Below are 22,719 nucleotides of genomic sequence, written 5' to 3' on the forward strand. Positions count from 1 at the left end.
TGCTGCCGTTGTCAGACCTTCTGAGAACTGTTCTCCAATTCATCTATGAGGACAAAAACTGATCTCACTTCAAATGGGGGGAAATTTAGAACGATGTGAATTTAAAAGGCAAGTAGAGTGGAAGGGTAAGAAGAAAACCCTACAACTATTTACAAATAAATGACAAGCATCCTCCCAGGGCAGCAGACCCTCGTGGTTTGGTATCTGAAGAATGGAACTCCACATTGAGATTTAATACCAGAAGTTCAACACTGAACTCTGAAATGAAATAGGCCCAAGGTCTAGAAGAAAAGGTCATGATAAGACAGCACACCCTGGTCTGTCTCCAATTAGTAAGAGTCACATCCTACTGAGGAGATTAACCCTTTGCCATCCTAGCAGGTGATTTGGGAAATGGTACTGATGAGAACATGGGGCTTCTCTTTATGATATCAGGAAAGGAGTGAAAAAGGTAATCAGTGTTAAAACTGAGTGAGGAAATAAGGTCATACCTCTAATTTTCAATTTCTAAGAAGGTCCAGAAAAAGACAGACTTCCCTTAAGATGCAGGTTTGGAGGAGCATACTAGTGTGGTAAGTAGAAAATACTAGTGTTTCTTATGAACTAGCAGATACACTCCTCCAGAAAGGAAAGGATGAGAATTAAACAGTGGGAAGTGACATGGGAGCAATAATTTCACGGTAAGAACAAAGTCACAGGCCAGTCACAGGGAAAGTTGGACCACGGTCAGATCTTTTTTCCCCTCAGTTCTGATGTTGGAAGTGAAATGATGCAGAAATCTGTTCTTTCTTATTCTGTGTTACATCAGTCTTTCAAAACATACACAGGTGCTAGCAATTAGTGACCACTTGAAATTTATGCTTGTTGTTTTAATAGAGCACTATATTTGCATTGGGGTCATTGACTCTCTTTATCTCTCTCCCTCAAATCTGAAATAAGCCTGGCTTGTTTGCCCAAATTATTCGATTCAACTTTACAGATATTTATTGATTTGCTGCAATGTTCAAGGCATTTGTATACACCGAACATACTTTACAAGCCCCAAATTGGGTCAAGAGTACTTATTTGTACAGTGAGATAAAATATTTGAAATTGAGACTATCTCCAAAATTCCGAATTATAAGTTTAGTGCCAGGAGCTGAAAGAAAAAATAAGAAAGTTCCTCAAAAGTTTGCATGCAAAGGAATTAAATAATTACAAGAGTAACTACAGAAGGCAGAGTGAGGCAAGTGCCCGAAGAAGGCGCAAATAAAGCTGTGTGTCTGTCTTGTGTTCAGAGTTCCAGGCCCACCAGTTACTAATCATGGGACCCTGGGCAGGTCGCTGGGCCTCAGTGAGGCCTGGTCTCTACTGTAAAGCGGAGATAATAATATCTAGTCAATAGGTATGTGGCGAGGCTGTAACATCTTGGAACTGTGCCTTTCACATAAGAGCTGTTCAAACAAAATGTTTAAAATTCATTATGGATTCAAAGGAAGAAGTGACATTAGAGTGGGGAACGGTGGACAAGGAAAGGGTATTTTTATTTTTGGACTAGGCCCCGCCCTCATGACCTCATTTTAACCTAATTGCCTCTTTAGAGACCCTGTCTCCAAATGCAGTCACATTCTGAGGTGCTGGCGGTTAGAACTTTGACATGTGAATTTGGGAAGCATACAATTCAGGGTATAACACCTCCCTTTCGAAAAACAAGCATTAAACTCTCCATTATCCCATCCAAAGATTTTTTTTCTCAATTATTTTATTGAGGTCATAATGGTTTACATCATTGTGCAATTTCAGGAGAATATTATTATTTATCAGTTTCTGTATAGACTGCATCACGCTCACCACCAACAGTCTAATTTTTGTCTGTCACCATATACGTGCCCCTTTACACCTTATGTCCACTCTGCAGCCCCCTTCCCCTCTGGTAACCACTAATCTGTTCTCTGTGTGCATGTGTTAGTTTATCTTCCACATACAAGTGAAATCATATGGTGTTTGTCTTTCTCTGTCTGGCTTATTTCACTTAAAATAATACCCTCAAGGTCCTTCTATGTTACTGGAAATGGGATAATTTTGTCTTTTTTATGGCCAAGTAGTATTCCATTGTGTGTGTGTGTGTGTATATATATATATATATATATATATATATATATATACCACATCTTCTTTATTCAATCATCTGTTGATGGCCACTTGGGTTGCTTCCATGTCTTGGCTATTATGAATAATACTGTAATGAACATAGGGGTGCATAAGTCTCTTTGAATTGTTGATTTAAAGTTCTTTGGATAAATACCCAGTAGTGGGATAGCTGGGTCATATGGTATTTCTATTTTTAATTTTTTGAAAAATCTCCATACTGTTTTCCATTGTGGCTGCACCAGTTTGCATTCCTACCAGCAGTGTATGAGTGTCCACTTTTCTCCACGTCCTCACCAACATTTGTTATTTTTTGTCTTGGTAATTATAGCCATTCTATAGGTGTAAGGTGGTGTCTCATCGTAGTTTTGATTTGTATTTCCCTAACAATTAGTGATGTTGAACATCTTTTCATGTGCCTGTTGGATGTGTATATCTTCTTTGGAAAAATGTCTGTTCATATCCTCTGCTCGTTTTTTGATTGGGTTGTTTGACTTTTGGTGCTGAGTTGTATGAGTTCTTTGTACATTTTGAAAATTAACCCCTTGTCAGATATATGATTTGCAAATATTTTCTCCCAGTTGGTGCATTATCTTTTCATTTTTCATTGTTTCCTTTGCCTTGCAGAAGCTCTTTAGTCTGATGTAGTCCCATTTGTTTATTTTTTCTTTTGTTTCCCATGCCTGAGTAGACATGGTATTCGAAAAGAGGCTGCTAAGACCAATGTCAAACAGTGTACTGACTATATTTTCTTCCGGGAATTTTATGGTTTTGGGTCTTACATTCAAGTCTTTAATCCATTTTGAGTTAATTTTTGTGTATAGTGTAATATAATGGTCTACTTTCATTCTTTTGCATGTGGCTGTCCAGTTTTCCCAACACCATTTATTGAAGAGACTTTCCTTTCTCCATCGTACGTTCTTGGCTCAAAAGGGTACTTTTTTAAGGTGGTATTTGAGATGTCTGAGGGGTAAGTTTTCCACGGGTGAAAGATGTGCTGTGGAGGAAGGAGCCGTGTCTTCATAGAGAAGACTCAATAACGCTTCCAATGTTCCAACACCATATAGGGCGGTCTGCGGACAAATGTCTATTCAGTTGAGGGAACAATTGGAGAGATGAAGAGAAAAGGCCAAGAATACAATCTTGGGCATTGCCAACATGGAAGAGGAGGAAGTAAAGGCAGCAAAAACTGGGAGAAAGTAGTCTGAGAGTTTAGAGGAAAACTGGAAGAGAGTAGCATCACAGAAGTCAACAGAGAAAAGAGTGTCAAATGGGAGTGGTGGTGTCCAACGGCTCAGTGAGATGAAGGAGAAGGAAAACCAAGAGGATGCCAGTGAATTTAGTGATTAAGTGGTCAACAGTAGTCTTCCACAGTGATTCTATAACAAAATTATACTCATGTTGCTATGCCTGTGTCTCTTACAGAGCTTGGGTTTATTATGTTGTATTCAGAAGGGCTTGGCCTATTTGGGCCATGGTCAAGTGCCTCATGAATGGGGTGGATGTTCAGGTGTCAGTGAAGACAATGAAAGTCAGAAAGCAAGTAGGAGAAAGAACTCCTAGCTCTCTCTTGGTCCCACTTTCTTGAGTCTGGACTTCACGAGGAGTTTAAGAAGGACTTGAAGAAGCTCCTAGATAGAGGAAAGATGCTCTCCGCCATAGGGAACTAGCAGGGAGGCATCCTTAAGCTGCAAGTCTGTGAGGAAGCCCTACTGTGTTGGGCAGATAATTTGGTTTCAGGGTATTCCTTTAGTCTGTTTACCTCAAACCTCCAGTCCTGTCTTGTTTAAAGGTTTCTGATTGGTCTTAGTTGTGCTGTGGGGAATTACAAAAAGTATTTTCTGACCTTATCTGGACTGGGATGTTGAAGAGGACACAGCACCCCTTGAGGCCTGTGTCAGGGCAGCAACCTCAAGGAGAGAAACCCGACCTGGAAGCCAGGATTCAGGGGAGGCCAGGAGAAATGAGGAAACAGGGGCAGTGGGTTTAGAGATGGAGAGAAGGTGAGAGACAGTGGCAGCTTCATGGCTTCCTCCCTTAATTGGCACTTATGCACAGACACTGAGTTGGGGCCAGGAGGCACGTGGGGAGTGATTTGGTGAGGGGGCTCATCACTGAGTAAGGCACTCCCCGTGTTCTCGGGGAGCTGAAGAAAATAACAGGGTAGGGAACAACCCCTAGATGCATGTTTGTAAGCAGAGCAGAGGCGTCTGTAGGTGAGGGAGATTGAACATGTAAGGCAGAAAGGGGATCCTTAAGGAGCTGAGAGAAGTGGGGCCCAGGGCTCAGGTGGGTGGTCACCCCGACAGTGTTGGTTGGAATGTAAAAATGGTGCAGCTGCTACGAAAAACAGTATTGAGGTTCCTCAAAAAATTAAAAATAGAACTGCCATATGATCCAGCTACCCCACTTCTGGGTATTTATCCAAAGAATTGAAATCAGGACCTCAAAGAGATATTAGTCCTCTCATGTTCATTGCAGCACTATTCACAGCCAAGATGTGGAAACAACATAAACATTCATCAATGGATGGATAAAGAAAATATGGTATATACATACAATGGAATATTATTTAGCCTTAAAAGGAAAGGAAATCCTACAATATGTGACAACATGGATGAACCTGGACGTCCATGAATGAGGACAATATGCTAAGTGAAATAAGCAAGTCACAGAAGGACTAAATCTACAGATTCCACTTATATTAAGTATCTAAAATAGTCAATATCATAGAAACAAAGAATAGAATGGTGGTTCTGGGGTTGCCCGGGGCTTCCTGGGGAAATGGGGAGCTGCTAATCAACCGGTATAAAATTTCAGTTACGCAAGCTGAATAAGTTCCAGAGATCTGCTGTACAACATTGTGCCCATAGATAACAATCCCATACTCCACACTTTAAAATCTGTTACGAGGATAAATCTCATGTTAAGTGTTCTTACCCCAATAAAATTTAAAAAAAAAAGAAAGAAAGAGAAAAAATACCCATCGTCACATGGAAAGAAACCTGAGTGGAAGACTAAATATAAAGAACTATTTTTTTTCCATCAAGCTTTGGAAAAGTGTCAAGTGCATTGTTACTCCTGTTAATGAAATATCTGTGCTGATGCATCTGATGAAGGAATCACTATCTTCAATTGTGAGCTGATGGCTTTTTCAGATGATGCCTAATTAACTGGTATCTCTCACATCAACAAAACCCCTCCCCCAAACATCCACATAACAAACTAAGAATGGTCTGGGGAAATAGCCAGCCAAGATAAGGATGGGATAAGGATGGGAGTCATCACCTGAAATAGAGATGTTTGGTAGACGAGCAGACATTAGAACGTGGTAAACACCCTCACACACACAAACTCCAGGAGCGACGGTGGATGGTAAATTAGAAGAGTTCAGGACAGGTCTTGAGGAGTCAAGCCCAAAACTATTGCAAGATGCTTATGAAGAAGTTTCTATGTCGTAGAATTACAGATAATTGGCAGTCATTCTATAAGTCTTGTGAGATTATCCAGTGTGCTCTGGATGTGTTTGTAGACGACTAATAACAAGAAAGATATGATGGAGTTGGAGGGGAACCAGAGGTCAACATAAACAACAAGGAAAATGGAGATGCTAAAATGCCCTGTGTGACTGATATCCACTAAGGGGAGAGGGTGGTGAGAACACAGTTTGGATATCTGAAGATTATAAAACCCGTGAATGGAAGAAACTATTTTAGTTCAGAATGCAAACATATTGTTAAGATGCCAAAAAGCTTCTACAATTTGGATCCTTTCTGCCTTTCCTGGCTTATTTCCTGGTGCTCCCCTGTGGACACTGCTTCTTCTAAGGGGAAGACTCTGGCTTCACTAGGACATAAGCTCCACGGGGCAGCCTTGCATCTGTGGTGTCACTACCGTATGCCCAGTACTGAGGACAATGTCTCGCATACAGTAGGCTCGTGGTATAGTTTTTATTGAACAAATCTAATCTTTCCTGTAAAAGCCCTACTTGTTTCAAGGTTAAAGTTAACTCAACCCCACTTCTTTCAAGAAATTATAATTCCTCCATCTAAGAACATGTTCTCTATAGCTCTATTATAGTTTGTACCTTGTTTTAGTATTTTTTTTTTAATGCATAGATTTCTTTGACACTGGATCATTCGTTCCTGCTAGTTTTTGTCAAAATGTAATCCTAAGATTTCCTACATCGAGTTTACCTATGGTGCTTAATAAACAATGTTGTATGCTAGGCTCCACCCTAGACCTACGAAATCAGAATCTCTGGAGCGGGAGCCCAGGAAACAGCACATTTTACCAGTGCCCCAGAAGATCAGGTGCTCATCGAGGTCTGAAAAGCAACCAAAGAGGCCTCATTTATCTTCCATCTTCCATCGTGCTGACACAGTGCTTTCGGTTCTCAATCCATGTTTATTACGTTGAAGTGAATTGAACTGAACTAAGTGGTGGCCATAGTGATGACATTTGTTAATTTTGAAACGCAATCACCTTCACAGAGGAAACAGTACATGGAAGTAAAGATATCTGAGTTTGTCAATAGGAAAACAGAACACAAATTAAAAAACAAATAAAACCCTGATTTTTATGTAAATTGCACTGATGTAAGCATACGTAGAGAAAACTGCACAAAACCTAAATGTACATCTCAATGAATGTTCTCAAAATGAACACAACTATGTAACCAGTACCCAGATCAAGACATAGAATTGACTAGAACCACAGAAACCCTTCCTGCCCTTTTCCTGTAATTACCTTGCTTTGAGGTAGCCACAGGCCTGGCTTCTAACACCATAGATTCGTTTTACTGTTTGCTTGCCTATATACATATATTTTATCTATCTACCTATCTGCATGTTGCTGTAGTTCATTCATTCTCACTGCTGTATATAGTATTCCACTGCATGAATATAGCACAGCTTGCTTATCCACTCTACATAGATATTTGAGTTGTTTTCAGTTTGAGGCTATTATAAATAGTGCTGCTATGAACATTCTTGTATATGCCTCTTGATGAATATGCAGACCTTTCTGTTGCATGTATACCTAAGAAGGAAATTGCTGAGATATAGGATATATACATGTCTGTCCAGCCTTATTGAACATTGGCTCAGGTTTTCATGCTTCTCTTTGTTCATGCCATCACATTGCCCTCCCACAGTGACTCTAGGCTTGGTCATGTGACTCACTTTGGCCAATAGGACAGTGGAAAACTTGCTATAAGCAGAGTTCATAAAAGCACTTGCCTGTTGTTGCCTTCTCTCTTGCTTCTCTGTGATCACATGTCCAGGCTAGCCTGCTGAAGGATGGGAGAGACATGAGGAGGAGAGGAGAGTCATCCTTGACTAGGCCATCCTACTAGCCAGCCCCAGCCAGCCTGCCAGCTGACCATAGGTGCATGAACAAGCCCAGGGGAGATTGACTGAGCCTGACCCAGATCAGCAGAGCTGCCCACCTGGGCCATAGACTTGTATGAAACAATAACTGGTGGGTTTTTTAAGTCACTAAGCTTTGGTGTAGTTTTGTACACAGCAATAGCTAACTGCCATACTGCCAAACAGGTTGCAAAGGGTTCTGCCAACTGACACTTCACTAATAGTGTCTGAAGTTCTGAAGTTCCACATCCTCCTCAATGCTTGGTTTAGATTAAACTACATGAAAGGGTTGATATTTGACTATTTCTGACCTGGAAAAATTGCAATTTCATATGGTCCAACTTAATATTTTATTTTTTTCATTTTGGTCATCCTTGGGGGTTTGTAACAGTATCAAGTTGTGGATTTAATTTGTATTTTCCTAATAACTAATGATGTTGAGCACCCTTTCATATGTTAATTAGCTAGTAATATATCCTTTTTTGTGAAGTATGTGTTCAAGGTTTTTACCTATCTTTCTATTGGATTAGCTGCTTTTTTGGCCATTCTTTGTAGAAATGAACCACACACACACATACACACACACACTGGATATGAGCCCTTTGTCAGATGTATGCATTTCAGATATCTTCTCTTCCTCTGTGATTTTCCTTTTCACTTCCTTAATGGTATCCCTTGATGAACAGAAATTCTTAATTTTAACATAATTCAATTTACCCATTTTTAACCTTCATGGTTGTCAGCACTTCTTTGCCTACCCCAAGGTTATGAAGATATTCTTCCATGTTTTCTTCTAAAAGCTTTGCTGTTTTGCCTTTCTTATTTAGATCTGTGATCCACCTGGAAATGGTTTTTTAAGTGCGGTGTGAGGAAGGGGTCATGTAGGTATCCATTGACCTGGACATTTAGTGAAAAGGCAGTGAGTCGTAGTCCACAGCTTTCATGGGGAGGCAGCAAGTATCATAGGAAGAGCTCCCACTGGAGCTAGTCCCAACTCTGCCACCAGCTCACTGGCTCCGTGACCTTGTGCAGGTCATGAGAGCTGGCTTTGTTAGCCACATGTAAATTGAGGAGGTTAGATTAGATAATCTCCTTCATTCCTTCCAGAAGCACGGGATCAGGCAGAAGTGACATAACACCCCAACTATGTATGGCATTATTAGTTCTGGAACCTCAGGGAACACATTTAACATACCTGTGTCCCAGTGTCCTTACCTATAAGATAGGAACAATCATACCCATATGTAGGGCTGTTGTGGGACTAAGAAAAAAACATACATGAAGTTCCGTACTTGGCATATTATATTGTTCAACCAAAGGTACCACCTATTGTTGTTAATAGTCATGCTAGAGATAAGAAATAGAATTTGCCTTTAGTTAATTGCATTAAAAGTACAGCTGGTCTCTCTAAATTAGTAATAAAAGTTTGCATACAACTTTGCTGGGCATTAAAGTTAACTAGCCCTGTGATAAAAATCTTAATTTTGCCTCATTCTCTTCATTCCTAAGAACTGTCATTTAGTAAAGAAAACTGGAAAGAAAGAGAAAAGTCACAAGGATATAAAAATCTGCTTTCTTGATGTTGGCCTTCCATCATCCTTGAACTCAAAAGTTTATCCTAAACATTTGTAGAGTCCAGGACAAGACAGAATGCCCCAACAATACTTGTCCATGATGAATTAAGAAATTTTAAGTGATTAAACTTCTACAAAGAGACTGACTCAGGGCTTTTCTGATCCCCTGCCCACCCAACTAAAGCTGCCCCCTCCATCATGCTCATCTCACTCTGTTTTGTCTCATGGTAATTACCACCACCTGACATATTCCCCTGCCTTTTTGTTAATCATCTGTCTTCCTCAAGTAGAATGTAAACTCCACTGGAGCAAGAGCTTTGTTTAATTTATCATGTATTTTCAGCACCTAGAAGAATGCCTGGCACATAGCAGACATTCAGTAAATATTGTTGAATATATGAATGAAGGCAAAATAAGAATCACATAAAATATATATCATAAGTAGAAACAACATTCAGTTAGGTCCATGCTATATTTAATATTACATAGAAATCAGCAATATACTCTGACTGCAATCTGTCAACCCCAAACTCCAATTATTGTACATGTTCAGTAATAACATTACCACAAAAATATTAGCCTGTTAATAATCAACACATTTTTCTCAAGTGCACCTTTGGGAACTATAAGAAGGAAATTGATATTTCCCACACACATATGCTATTATTGTTTCTTTCTTTAAAAAAAGAGAGACAATTTAACAAATATGATTACTGAAAATTATTCAAAAGTCTGCTTTTCTCTTCTTTAAATAAAAGCAGACCTGGGAGTCATGTTTTTACTCTAAACAAATATTAAGTTTTACATGTTGACTATTAGAAATTTGTTCAATTTTTCCTTTACCAAAATAAATTGTTAATTAAGATAGACAAAAACCAGGAAACATTGAAGTTAGTCATTTAATTTCCTTACTTATTCAGAGCTGCCTGGAGTCATTTCCTGCAGGAATTTCACGTCTTCCCAGTGAAGTGTTTTCAGCAGCTGGTAACAAAATCATCAACTTCAGGCTGTGGGTGATACTGCAGGCTCCAATTACAAATCAGGTGTTTTTTTAATATTCATGATGGAGCCAGATCAACTTTAGAAATAAATCTAAATACCTTCTAGAATGCTGTTTCTGCCTTGCTCTGAAGAAACAACTTGGTCTAGTGGGAGGAACTGGAGACACGGAAACCCGACTTTTAGATTTGGCTCAGTCAGTAATTAGTTGTGTGACCTTGGACTTCACCTCCTGTATGGCCTCATCTACATGACCTTGGAGTTCACCTCCCTAACAGCCTCGTCTACATGAGGGAAATAACTCAAATTCTACCTAACCAAGTTGTTTTCAGATGGAAGGAAGAGTAACCAGACTCCGAATGTAGCTGTTTTTGTTGACGTGCATGACTCCAATATATGCTATTAAGCGTATGATATTCTTAAGGGTAAAGACCTTGTTTGTCCTTCATCGGGTCCAACCTTGGCCAATGCAATGTGCTGGGAATGCAGTAGATGACTGATAGATCAGAGAAATCAACATCTTTTGTAGTATTATGAGGAAATTGATCGTTATTCCTGACAGGTCTAAAACACAGGCTTATTTCTCCTTCCTAAGTTGCCTATTTAATTGAGAAACGGAAACTAAGAAGTTAATCACACTATTATTTCTTTAAAGTATAGCAAAAGATTTGACCACACGTGTACTATGTTGCTGAATTTGGGGTGGGAATGGGTGGAGGGTGAAACTAACGGTACATCCTTTTCTTATCCAAACATTTTCCTGACTGGACCAGTCAATTCAACAAGGAAGGACACCAGTAATAAATCATATTTAAGAGTTTGTTTGGTTTGGTTTGGCAATCAGAAGGAATAAAACAGGCTGCATATTTCCCAAATTGGGTGAGGACATCCTGAATTTTGGAGAACTTGAATCAATAAGCTGAAAGCAAAGTTCAGACTCCAATTTCAGAAGAACTTAGCTACTGCAGGTTAAACTGTGGATTCACAGGTTTTTTTCTGGCTTGTGTGTCAACTCCACTGTCTGCTATCCTCAAGAGCTTGCACTCAAGCTAATTATTGGGAGAATCAATGAGCTTCTGAATGAAGATATTGTTTGGGCAGTATAACAGAAGTGTATGAAACACATATCGTTCAATTCTTTTGACTATATTACATTTATTGAGCACTACAGTTAAGTTACACATTTTTATCAGAAAAGCACTTCACTGATTGTGAACATGAGGCTGAGTTCTTTCCTCTTTTGGCTAGTTATGACTGTACTTGTACTTAGCGGTTAAAACAAATTCTACAGACACGATTACTGAGCATATGATGAATTATGGCTATATGAGAATATCAAGTATTATGAGTTTATGGGAATATCAAATATTGGAGTTCGTTGATTCTGTACAACAAATTTTAACTTCATGTTCATTTTAGTGATAAAGTTAATATAAATATCATGTTCAAATTCTGAAGTCAGACTTTATGGGTTTAAATTCTTTATGAGCAGCATGGATTTAAGAATGCTATTGAGGGCCGGCCCCATGGCCGAGTGGTTAAGTTCCCGTGCTCTGCTTTGGTGGCCCAGGGATTTGCCAGTTCAAATGCTGGGCGTGCACATGGCACCACTCATCAAGCCATGCTGAGGCAGCATCCCACACGTCACAACTAGAAAGACCCATAACTAAAAATACACAACTATGTACTGGGGGCTTTGGGAGGAAAAGGAAAAGTAAAAAATAAAATTAAAAAAAAGAATGCTATTGAATGTCTCTGAGCCCCTGGTTCCCATCTATAAAATAGTGCTAATAATAGCATCTTTCTCAGGAGATTAATGCAAAAATTACATGAGATAATCTAGATACAGAAAAATGTTTGGCACATAGTAAATAGTCTGTAAATATTAGCTATTAATATTATTATCCTCATTATCATTTGGATGACCACCTTATTACAAAGTACTGTCACATGATTTCATACAATCTGTATTTAAGACCATGTTGATGCCAGAAAGTACATTCATTGTTATAGGTAAACGAGAAAAGACAAAAGGTTGGAATTAATAATGATGTATTTGTGATGTATTTGTAATGTAAATTTGTGATGTAAATGATGTATTTGTGCCAAATGAAGCTCAAATGACATGGTGTGTTATTGTACAAATCAAATAGAGAAAATGGCTGGGGAAATGGAATGGCCACACAGCAAACCTCAGTGCAGGCGTGCTGAATTGTAAAGAGCGTCCACATAGCAGTCAGCACCATATTCACATTCCAAACAGCAATTTAGTTTCAGCAAAATGCATCATCTGTCACATCAAATTAACGGGAATTTGAATATATTGTGCTTATTTGCATCTAATTGTAAACTGTTTTAGTTTCAAGGTTGTATTAGAGTTATAAGAAGTTTATGCTTTGTTTTATACTTAAACCCATTTAACTAATATTTAAAATTTTTAAGGCAACACTAGAGAGGCACAAATTTATTTTCCTTTAAGGGATCTTTACATTATTCAATTTCGAGAAACACTGATGTTTCGTAGAGCCGGGCTACAAAATAATATTGGGGGCAATGCCTGATTACATGATTCTAATATATTTGCAAATGTTCATTACGTTTGGGGCATTTGTTGGGCACAAACAATGATAAAATTCAAACAATGTCTAGTTAGGGAAGACAGGAGGGATGTGAGTGTGTCTGTGTGTGTGTGAGTGAAAGAGCCATCACTAACAATATAAAGTGGCACTAAGCATCAAATGAGCAGTATAAAAAGAATCATAAAAATTCAAGAGAGGGGGGCTGGCCCCATGGCCGAGTGGTTAAGTTCGCACGCTCCGCTGCAGGCGGCCCAGTGTTTCGTTGGTTCGAATCCTGGGTGCGGACATGGCACTGCTCATCAGACCACGCTGAGGCAGCGTCTCACATGCCGCAACTAGAAGGACCCACAACGAACAATATACAACTATGTACCGGGGGGCTTTGGGGAGAAAAAGGAAAAAAAAAAATCTTTAAAAAAAAAAAATTCAAGAGAGGGCTTAGTCGCAGATGGCTAAGATGGTCTGGTTTTGTGGGGACATGAGATTTGAGTTAGGCATTAGGTAAAGATGGTGGGAGGCATTCCAGTTTTAAGAAATGGATATCTGGAAGTAAGGAATATTGTAAGCAAAAGAGGTAGTTGTGTTAGTTATATTCAGTTGTTTACTGCCTAATGTAGAGCAAAATATTAAAATAAGACTTTCCTAATACAAACAATATATTTTATATGTATATGTATGCATATATATGAACGGATATGTATATGTATACAGGTATATACACATAAATCAGTGTATATACACACAAAATATGCACGTGTGTGTGTGTACACATAGAGAGAGAGTTTCAAGTGACCCAAGAGAAGAGTCAAGCATCTTCCCACTAGTCTGGTCAGAAGCTCACCTTTTGCTCTTACAGCAGCTATAAGGTAGAATCTATGTGATCTGCCACTCATGGAAACTTCCAAACAGCCTGGAATAATGGGAACGTTGCCCCAAACTGGCTTTGTAGTGATTTAACTGATCTTTTTTTTTAAGATTTTTATTTTTCCTTTTTCTCCCCAAAGCCCTTCGCTACATAGTTGTGTATTTTTAGTTGTGGGTCCTTCCAGTTGTGGCATGTGGGACACCGTCTCAGCATGGCCTGATGAGCAGTGCCATGTCCGCGCCCAGGATTTGAACCAGTGAAACCCTGGGCCGCCGAAGCAGAGCGCACGAACTTAACTACTCAACCATAGGGCCAGCCCCCTAACTGACCTTTTAAATGGAGTCTCAAATGCCAGTGTTTGATAAATTAGGCAGGAAGGTTTTGTCCCTGAAAGGGAATGAGGGATTCTCAGATTAACATAAAAATGGGTAAAATTTTATCGATCTTTAACGTTTCTCTCCACATATTTTTCTTACACCTGTGGTGCCTATTATTGCTTACCTGCTAGCAAATTCCAGCAGATAACCAGTCAATGATCAATTAGCAAACAAGTATTAGTGGAAACTCGTAAAGAGTCAATTACATTTAATTGATATGTATGTGTGTTTGCATGTCTATGTTAATAATTTTATAACATAGTCATGTTTCTTGCAATCATTTTTTCAATTTGCATTTTGGAATTAAATATATCAGGGGCTGGCCCAGTGGCATAGTAGTTAAGTTCGTGTGCTCTGCTTCAGCAGCCTAGGGTTAGTCAGTTTGGATCCTGGGTGTGGACCTACACACTGCTCATCAAACCATGCTGTGGCAGCATCCCACATAGAAGAATTAGAATGATCTACAACTAGGATATATAACAATGTACTGGGGCTTCAGGGAGGGGAAAAAAAAGAATTAAACATCAGAATTGTGTGGTGTTCTGCAATGAGTGGTCTTCTCTGTAAAGAGGACCATGATTTCCAGAAGCTCCTTCATGTAAATCTTAGAGTCTAAGAGACAACCTACCTCAATTCTAAATGGAATGATAAACGTGTGAATTCAAACTTAGTGTCACAGATGTGTTTACCATGCTGAAACATTTTGCAGCATAAACCATGCCCTACATCAGGTCACGGAGAAGGAGCTGGCAATGCAGATGCAGTACTCAAGAGGCTCTGTCCAAAGAAAGAGAAAGTCGGCTAATGGAGACAGTTGTCTGAGTCTCAGCAACAACAAATTTTTCTAAGCACATTGGCAACACATACTCAAAACCTAATCAGAGACTGCATTTACGTGGTTACAGGAGACGTTGTTGGTGCCCGTCCTGTGCTGTTCAAAGTGTATTCCACACAGTCCATCAGAAGGTCCCCAGGATCGTGTCCGGTTGCCCACAGAGGTACATTTATTGGGTTTCTTCTCTTCCCTGACTCGCTTCCTCACTGCACTTCCTGGGATCTCCTTCTGAATAAACATCCTGTACACAAATCTTTGTCTCAGGCTCTGCTTTTGAATAATTCAAGATATTCGTGCACCTAGCAAACATCTCATTGATCCCTGGAGTCATCCAAGAGAGAACAGGAACAATAAATATGCGCTTGTGCAAATGCTAACAGGCATCATTGAGAGCTTACTGCGTGCCAGGCATTGTAGTGAAAGCTCTACTTACGGTATCTTATTTAATCATATCTTGGTTAATACATATTATTCATATTATTTTAAAGATAAAACTAGAGCTTCAAAAGGGTCAGATCACTTACTCAAGGTTACTAGTAAATGACAGGTCTGGATTCAAACCCAAATCCTTCGTGTTTTTTCCTATAAGCTCATGCCAAAGTGTGGTTTATTCATTCGCATTTTATTTCCATCTTAATTTTAACAGAACTACTCACCCACAAGAAATATCTCTCTTTGAAGAGAAAGAAAGAACCCTGTGTGACTGCTTCCATCCTTCAGATAAGCTGTGCTCAACGTGCATCTTTTCAATCTCAGAGGAAACAAAAGTAACGCAGTAATGCAATATTTTAAAAAATCAAACTTAAGCTGACCCATATTTTATTTTTATCCCAGGTATCTCAATTTTTTACTTTGGATCATAAAGACTAGGCATTAAAGAATCCATCTTCTTAAGTACGCAAGTTCTCAAACAAGTAGGGGTCTGGAATCCAAGACCCTTCTCCTCTGGCTCAGCCCTGGGCCTCCGGAGCCCCTGTGGCCACACCCGCAGGGCCGGACCGCAGGCAAGGAGTGCGCAGACGCAGGCACCAGCCCGGCACCAGCCCTCCTCGCTGGAGCAGGATCTCGGAGGCTCCCTGGTGCTCTCGCTGCCTTAGTTTCCTCATCCGTAAAAAGTAGGATTCTTATGGTCTCTAATCTTGCTAAAATTCTCTAGAGATCCCTAATTTTTTTTTCCATTTCCTTATTTCACAAGTAAGACAGGTACACATTTTTATTCAGAGTGAATCTCAAGTAGACGGAATAAGGTTTGTCGAGGCCACTGCCCACCCACCCGGCACCCCGTCCACACCCTGCCCTGGAGGTTTCACTGTCACTAGTGTAATGTGTGTCAACCAGTCCTTTCCCGTGCAAGAAACCTTTGTGTCCTGGTGGCATGATATCAGGGAGCCCCCAGGATTTACCCGGTTTCAGAGTGGTGAATTATCTTCTGTGTTTGGGGGAAATGGAGCCCATGGCAAAAGAGAAAGTGAGTTCCTAATTGGATTTATGGCCATTACTCCCAGAGCAGCCCTCTGCCCTTGGTAATCTCTGTAGCGGTTCAGATAGAATCTCTCTGCTAAAGACCCAGAAGACTCTGTAAGGAGAAAGCTGGCACATCTCCTGCTCACCCAATAAAAAAGCAGATTGTTATTAAACTGTCCCCGAAGCTACTGTGATTTACATTCATTTTAATGGTTCTCTTTGTAGAGCAGTCCCTTTAATGGGGGATGTCCTCCAGTTCCTATTGGTTGCATTTAAAATAAATATTACACCATCTCCAGCTGCCCAGCTCTCCTTTCATGCTTTGACCTGCCACAGAAAGTACAGAGACTTGATGTTTCCCCCTGAGAAACTCACATGTTCAAGGTTGCCCAACGTTACATTATTTGTGTAGCAGAGAGGTAGGGGTGGTCCAGGTACCCATCATCAGGGGAATGTGGATGTTTTCTGTGGAATACAACACAGCGCTCAGAAGCAATGGGCTAGATGGAGATAAAGCAACATATGGAGAACTTAAAACCATTGAGCAAAAAGAAGGAAATAGAATAAAGTGTATAGCACAATGCTATGCATACAATTTCACACGCACCCCTATGTAAAATAAAGCTATATATATTTTCAAGGAGATTATATATATATATAATATGTAGAATATATATATATATGCACACACACACCCCCCCCAAGAACATGTACCAAACAGAGTAGTGTGGTACCTCTAGGGAAGAAAGAAATGGAGATGGGAGATGATAGAGAAAAATTAAAAGCTAAAACAGACAGAACTCTTACAAGGAATGATGAATTAGAATGATGCTAAAACTTGATGCTTTGCTCCTGAAAGGTAGTAAACAAATAAATAACAAATGAATAAAAGCACAAAGTCACCTGTCTTTTACTTTTCTTTAAATTAAATTTCATCACCAGCAAGTATTTATAGACCACGATCTAGGTATGTGATATGATCCAAGTTCTGCTCTGTGACCATGGACAAGTTGCTGCACCTCTCTGAGCCTGTTTCTTTAATGGCAAAAATTTAAAAAAGGAAAGGAAAGGGAAAATGAGCAATAGTACTACCCAAGTTACAGAGCTGTAAGTTTTGTAAGACGATATGGTTTGCAATATGGAAACAAGGTAATACCTGAGACCATGGCACACGATGGTGGGCACCGGGTGAGCCCCATTGTTTTTATCTGTGGAGAGTGGGAACACAATCAGACCCAAGCAGGGAATCATGAAAAGCTCTTGGACATTGATTCCTAACTTACCTACAGGGCAAGAAGGGACAAACGCCTGTGTCTACCACATCACGTTCAACGCTTATCCGTCCCCATGTGAGAGAGAGGGAGCTCTGGCTACAACATGTCACCCCACTGACGGCCCAAATTAATCTGGCATCCAGAGCACAGTGCCCCCTCTTCCTCCTCTGCTGCAAAGCTGCGGGCTCGGTACAAGATGACCTGCCCAGTCTGAGGTGGGACCACTCTTCAGACAGCAGGTGCACCCTCCTAAGATCTGAGGTCCAAGGTCAATACCTAAATAGAAGGCAGCACGTGAGCCCCAGGTCACTGAGCCCAGGCCCCTGAGCCCTCTGTACCTGTCCCAGTCAAAAGCCTTGCTCCATGTGCCCAAGAGGAAGTGATGCACCATGCCGCTCCTTCTTAATACAACCAATAGGGTGTGAGGGCCAGAGAGAATACTCCCCCAGAGGCTGAGCAACCCAAGGTTTCCATTGCAAACAAAAGCCAGGAAAACTAGCAAAGCAGGAAACTGGACACAACAAAAAGGTGGCCCAGTCTCCTGGCTCACTCTGGGCAGATGACGATCCAGTCGGGTCCGGCCCGGCCTCTTCATCTAACGAGGAGCAGGGAATGCTTGGAAGCACTTCAGGGAGGGAGCACCTGAAGGGAGGACGAGAATTAGCAGGCCCAGGAGGCGGGAGGCAGAGGTTCCAAGATCTCCAGGCGGGCTGGTGGCTGCGTCCCGACAGAGGTGTCATCAGCATGAGCACAAGAGGCCCCGAAACTATCTGCAGCCTCAAGGTGGTCTCATGCTGGTAGGTTTAGGAATTCTCTTAAGTTCCACTTTCAGCCAAATGAAACTGCTATGAAAAAACTGAGAAAGGCAGTAGAGAGAGAACTCAAACACACCGCTTTACTTTCTTTAAAAGCATGGTAATCCCAGAGTTCAGCTGACCACAATGAGCAGCCTGTACCGACATGGGGCTAAGTCACTCTCCATCGGGGCATCCTGCAGCCATCCATCCATAATCAGAGGGTTTCCACGACCCGTCTGACCAGTTAGTCCTGTGGTTCCAGAGAAAACCTTGGTTCTTCATTTCACATATGTGGGTACCCAGAAACTATAAGAGGTGAGCTGCCAATGACATTTTAAAGTAAGCCCAGGGAGATCAACTTCAAAAGAAAAGCATATTATTCCTGGCCTCCTCACCATGGGCATCAACTCACACCAACTTCCTGATCTCTGCCAGAGCCTGCGAACTTTAGTCATTATGAAGGTCCCATCCTGTACCTTCTACAAAAAGCAGGGTGGGCACGCTGGCCTAGATAAGGTCATTTCAGGGCATCAATCCCACCTGAGCATAGAAGCTGAAGCAGCTTGTGACCATTTTTTCCCTTGAACTCATGGCCCCATAGCAGCACTGGAGTTTTCTTTTGAAAATGTTAACAGACTACACGAGGCCTTTTGTTTTTCATACTCTATCATTGGGAGAGGGAAGCTGAATAGAGGGTGTGGAAATGGAAGAATTCAACACGTGTTGAGGGCCTACTGTGTGCCAGGTGGCAGAGGAGAGGCATCTTTTTTTTTTCTTTCTGCTTTTTCTCCCCAAATCTCCCCAGGACATAGTTGTATATTTTAGTCGTGGGTCCTTCTAGTTGTGGCATGTGGGATGCCAACTCACAATGGCCTGATGATCGGTGCCATGTCCACACCCAGGATCTGAACCCATGAAACCCTAGGCCGCCAAAGCAAACAACTCAGCCACGGGGCCAGCCCCAAGGCATCTTTCTGAAATGGAGGAAAAGAAGCTGGACTGTGGGAGACCCCTGATGAAACGGAATTGGATTAGCTTTACCTGCTAACCTGCCCACCTGCCCACCAGTCTACCAGGAGAATTCAGAATCAGGGGAAGGACAGAGATAAGGTCAAGGAGTGGCTACCCTTGGTCAAGACACATATTATTTTAGGGATACTATACAATTCCAACATGCTAGAATGTCAAGAAGAAAGACACGGAAGAAGGAAACCAGCAGAGAACCCATGAGCAAAGGCCTGTGAAAGCCTGCGACAGCGTGGGGTCGTGCAAATATAAAACCTCATTACGCAACGCGTAGGCACAGCTAGGCGGGCCGGTGGAGCCTCAGGTGTCCTTGGACCCTGTACTGCAGCAAAGACAGAGGAAAAGCACAGCCATGAAATTGCAGAACAGAAGAGTTTTGTGTACTGCTAATTAATTCACTAAACGTTTTTTAAACATTCACAGTCTTGATCACTGGGCACAGGGACAAAAGATATCTAAGAAACAGCCCCTGCCCTAAGTGAGTGCATACTCTGCTGGGGAAGCCAATATTTAAAAAAAAATAAAATGCAAACTAACTGCAATAATAGGGGTGTGCATATTCAGAGGATGCTCAGAGGCAGCAAAGCCAGGCAATCTTTCAAGTGGAATCTTCGGGAGATTTTCTAAATCCAGCTCCAATTTCCTTAGAATTTAGAAATTTTAGATCCTGCTTCTGGCATTATATTGTCTGTCACTTTAAATTTTTATACTGTTGAAAGTTTGGAGATTTTTCTACATTTTCGTGGGTGTCTAGAATATGAGAATAAGAGGATTGTAAAGATCTTCAGAAACAACACGTGTGCTAGAAACTCAACTGATATTGGAGAAGGGCCTCACTTATTAGACGTTAAAACCTTCTATAAAGTTAATTAAAATATGCGATAGTGATTGAGCAAAGGAGAGACAATTCAGTGGAATATATAGCTCATCTAGAAACATCCCCAGATATATTTAGGAGCTTAGAACATGGGAAAGTTTGCAACTCAAATCAGTGATGAAAGGCTGGGTCATTCGGTAAATGGTGTTGAGTGTCATTTGCAAAGATATTGATTTTGCAAACGAATCACGATTTGCAAAAATATGATACATCTCTCCCATCCTATAGCAAATTAATTCCAGATGGACTAATAACTAAATGTTTGTAAAAGAAATCCCCAAACTTCTAAATAAAATATGGGTGACTATACAACCTGAGTAGAGAAGGATTTCCTAAGAACAATCAGAAGGAAAGAACGCCTAAAGGATAATGACGATAGATTATTCTCCATAGAAAGAGAGCATGTGCAGTGTCACTGACTTCCATTGACTAGAGCCGAGGGCAGCGTGGTGTCAGTGAGACCCTGGGCAGACACTCTGACACTGGGGGGGTATGTGTGTGCGAGCGAGCATGCGTGTGTTTGGTGTTTTCATTTTTCAACACTGATTATGTATTATTGTGTATTAAAAATAGAAATTTGTTGTTTTTTACAACTAATGTCTGGAAACTCAACTTTCAAAGTATTTTCCCCTTAACTAACTGCAGAAAACAAACAAAAAGTAAAATTGATATGTCTCCCGGTTAATAATGCTCTTTCACATACATTATGATGCCGTTTTTCAAAATAACCCAATGAAGTAAATGATTCCATTTTTATCTCTACATTTGGTTAATGAGGATATTGGGACTCAGAGTCGGGTAGTGGCTTGTCCAACACCATACAGCAAACAAGAAGGTGAACTGCAAACCATTCCCAGATATCCAGGTTCTCCATGTTATATATATGCTACATCACATTTTCTTTATCCATTCATCTGTTGATAGGCAATTAGGTTGTTTCCACATCTTGGCTGTTGTCAATAATATTGCAGTGAACATGGGCGTGCAGATATCTCTTCAGGATCCAGATTTCAATTCCTTTGGAAATATACCCAGAAGTAGGATTACTAGATCACATAGTAATTTTATTTTTAATTTTTTGAGGAACTTCCATATGGTTTTCCATAGTGGCTGCACCATTGTGCATTCCCGCCAACAGTGTAAGAGGGTTCCCTTTTCACTGCATCCTCATCAGTGCTTGTCCTTTTAAAAAATTTTTTCATAATAGCCACCCTAACAGGTGTGAGGTGATATCTCACTGTGGTTTTGATTTGTGGGGTGAGAGGAAACTTATGGAGGTGATGGATAAGTTTACGGCATTGATCGTGATGATGGTTTCATGGGTGTATACTTATCTCTAGACGCATCAAGTTGAATACATTAAATATCTACAGTTTTTTGTATGTCAATTAGATCTCAATAAAGTGGTTTTAAAAACAAAGAAATAATTTAAAGAAACAGGTAATTTAAATTCATTCATGCAAAATTGTGGATTTCCCTAAGAAGTTAGAGTCTGGAGCCATAACTCTTCACACTAAAACATATGTTTACCTTATATTACTAATCAAAACACTTACTCTCTCAGCCCACTACACTTTCTGTCATCCTTTCTCCCAGAACCAGTGGGTGGGAATTAGATTCACAACTGTGTAACCAAAGGACTGTTGGCTGGTTTTACCAAATCAAAGGAATACAAGCTCTCATGAGCTATGAGAGGACTAGGATCCTGCCAGTGTTAAATTGCTGTGCTATCCCATGCCTCCAGCATGGTAGGTATTCAATAAATATAAATGAGTGGAAGAATGAAGATCTGGTTCAAAGGGAGGCAGGCCTCCTTCTCTTAGAAAGCAAAAAAATGCTTGCAACATTCATTTGACACTATTTGCAGAAAGGGACCCTCTTTATGCTACAGTGGCTGGAAATGGAAAACTACCTAACTGTTAAGTCACAGGACATTAATTAAATATATTACAGTCTAGACATGCCCTACAGACAATTAAAATAACATTACTGAAGTCAACCTAACGATATATCACTTAGGATGATTTCAGTTTCAAGTAACATAAAACACTGACTGAAATTGACTTTTTAAAATAAGGACTTTTATTAACACACATATCAGGAAGTCCAGAGGGAGGGAAAGTTTCAGGGTTGGCTGGTCCCAAACCTCAGTAATGTCAGCCAGGACCAGTTTCTTCCCACCACTCTGCTCTGCCCTCCTTGGTGTGTCAGATTTGCCTCAGGGCGCTCTCCTTCACTGTTTGAAGATGGCTGTGAAGTTCCTTCTCAGGAGCCCCCAGCAGACCTCCCATTACATCTCAGAAGTGAATCATATGGCTACCCCTAAAGTAATCATTGGAGAGTATTGGTGTAGACCAATGAGGATGAACCCCCTTGGTCTTGGATATAGTTACCTGCATCTGATGATGAGGAGTAAGCCTCTGAACAGAAGTGATGATTGGGTATCAGATGTATCAATCAGGATAGGCCATACTACACTGCAGAAACAAATAGCTCCCAACTCCTAATGGTTTAAAATAGCAAAAGTAGTCATCCAGCCCTGATAGCCGCTTTGGC

The sequence above is a fragment of the Equus caballus genome, chromosome 8 (assembly GCF_041296265.1).
Source record: "Equus caballus isolate H_3958 breed thoroughbred chromosome 8, TB-T2T, whole genome shotgun sequence".
Taxonomy (NCBI): domain Eukaryota; kingdom Metazoa; phylum Chordata; class Mammalia; order Perissodactyla; family Equidae; genus Equus; species Equus caballus.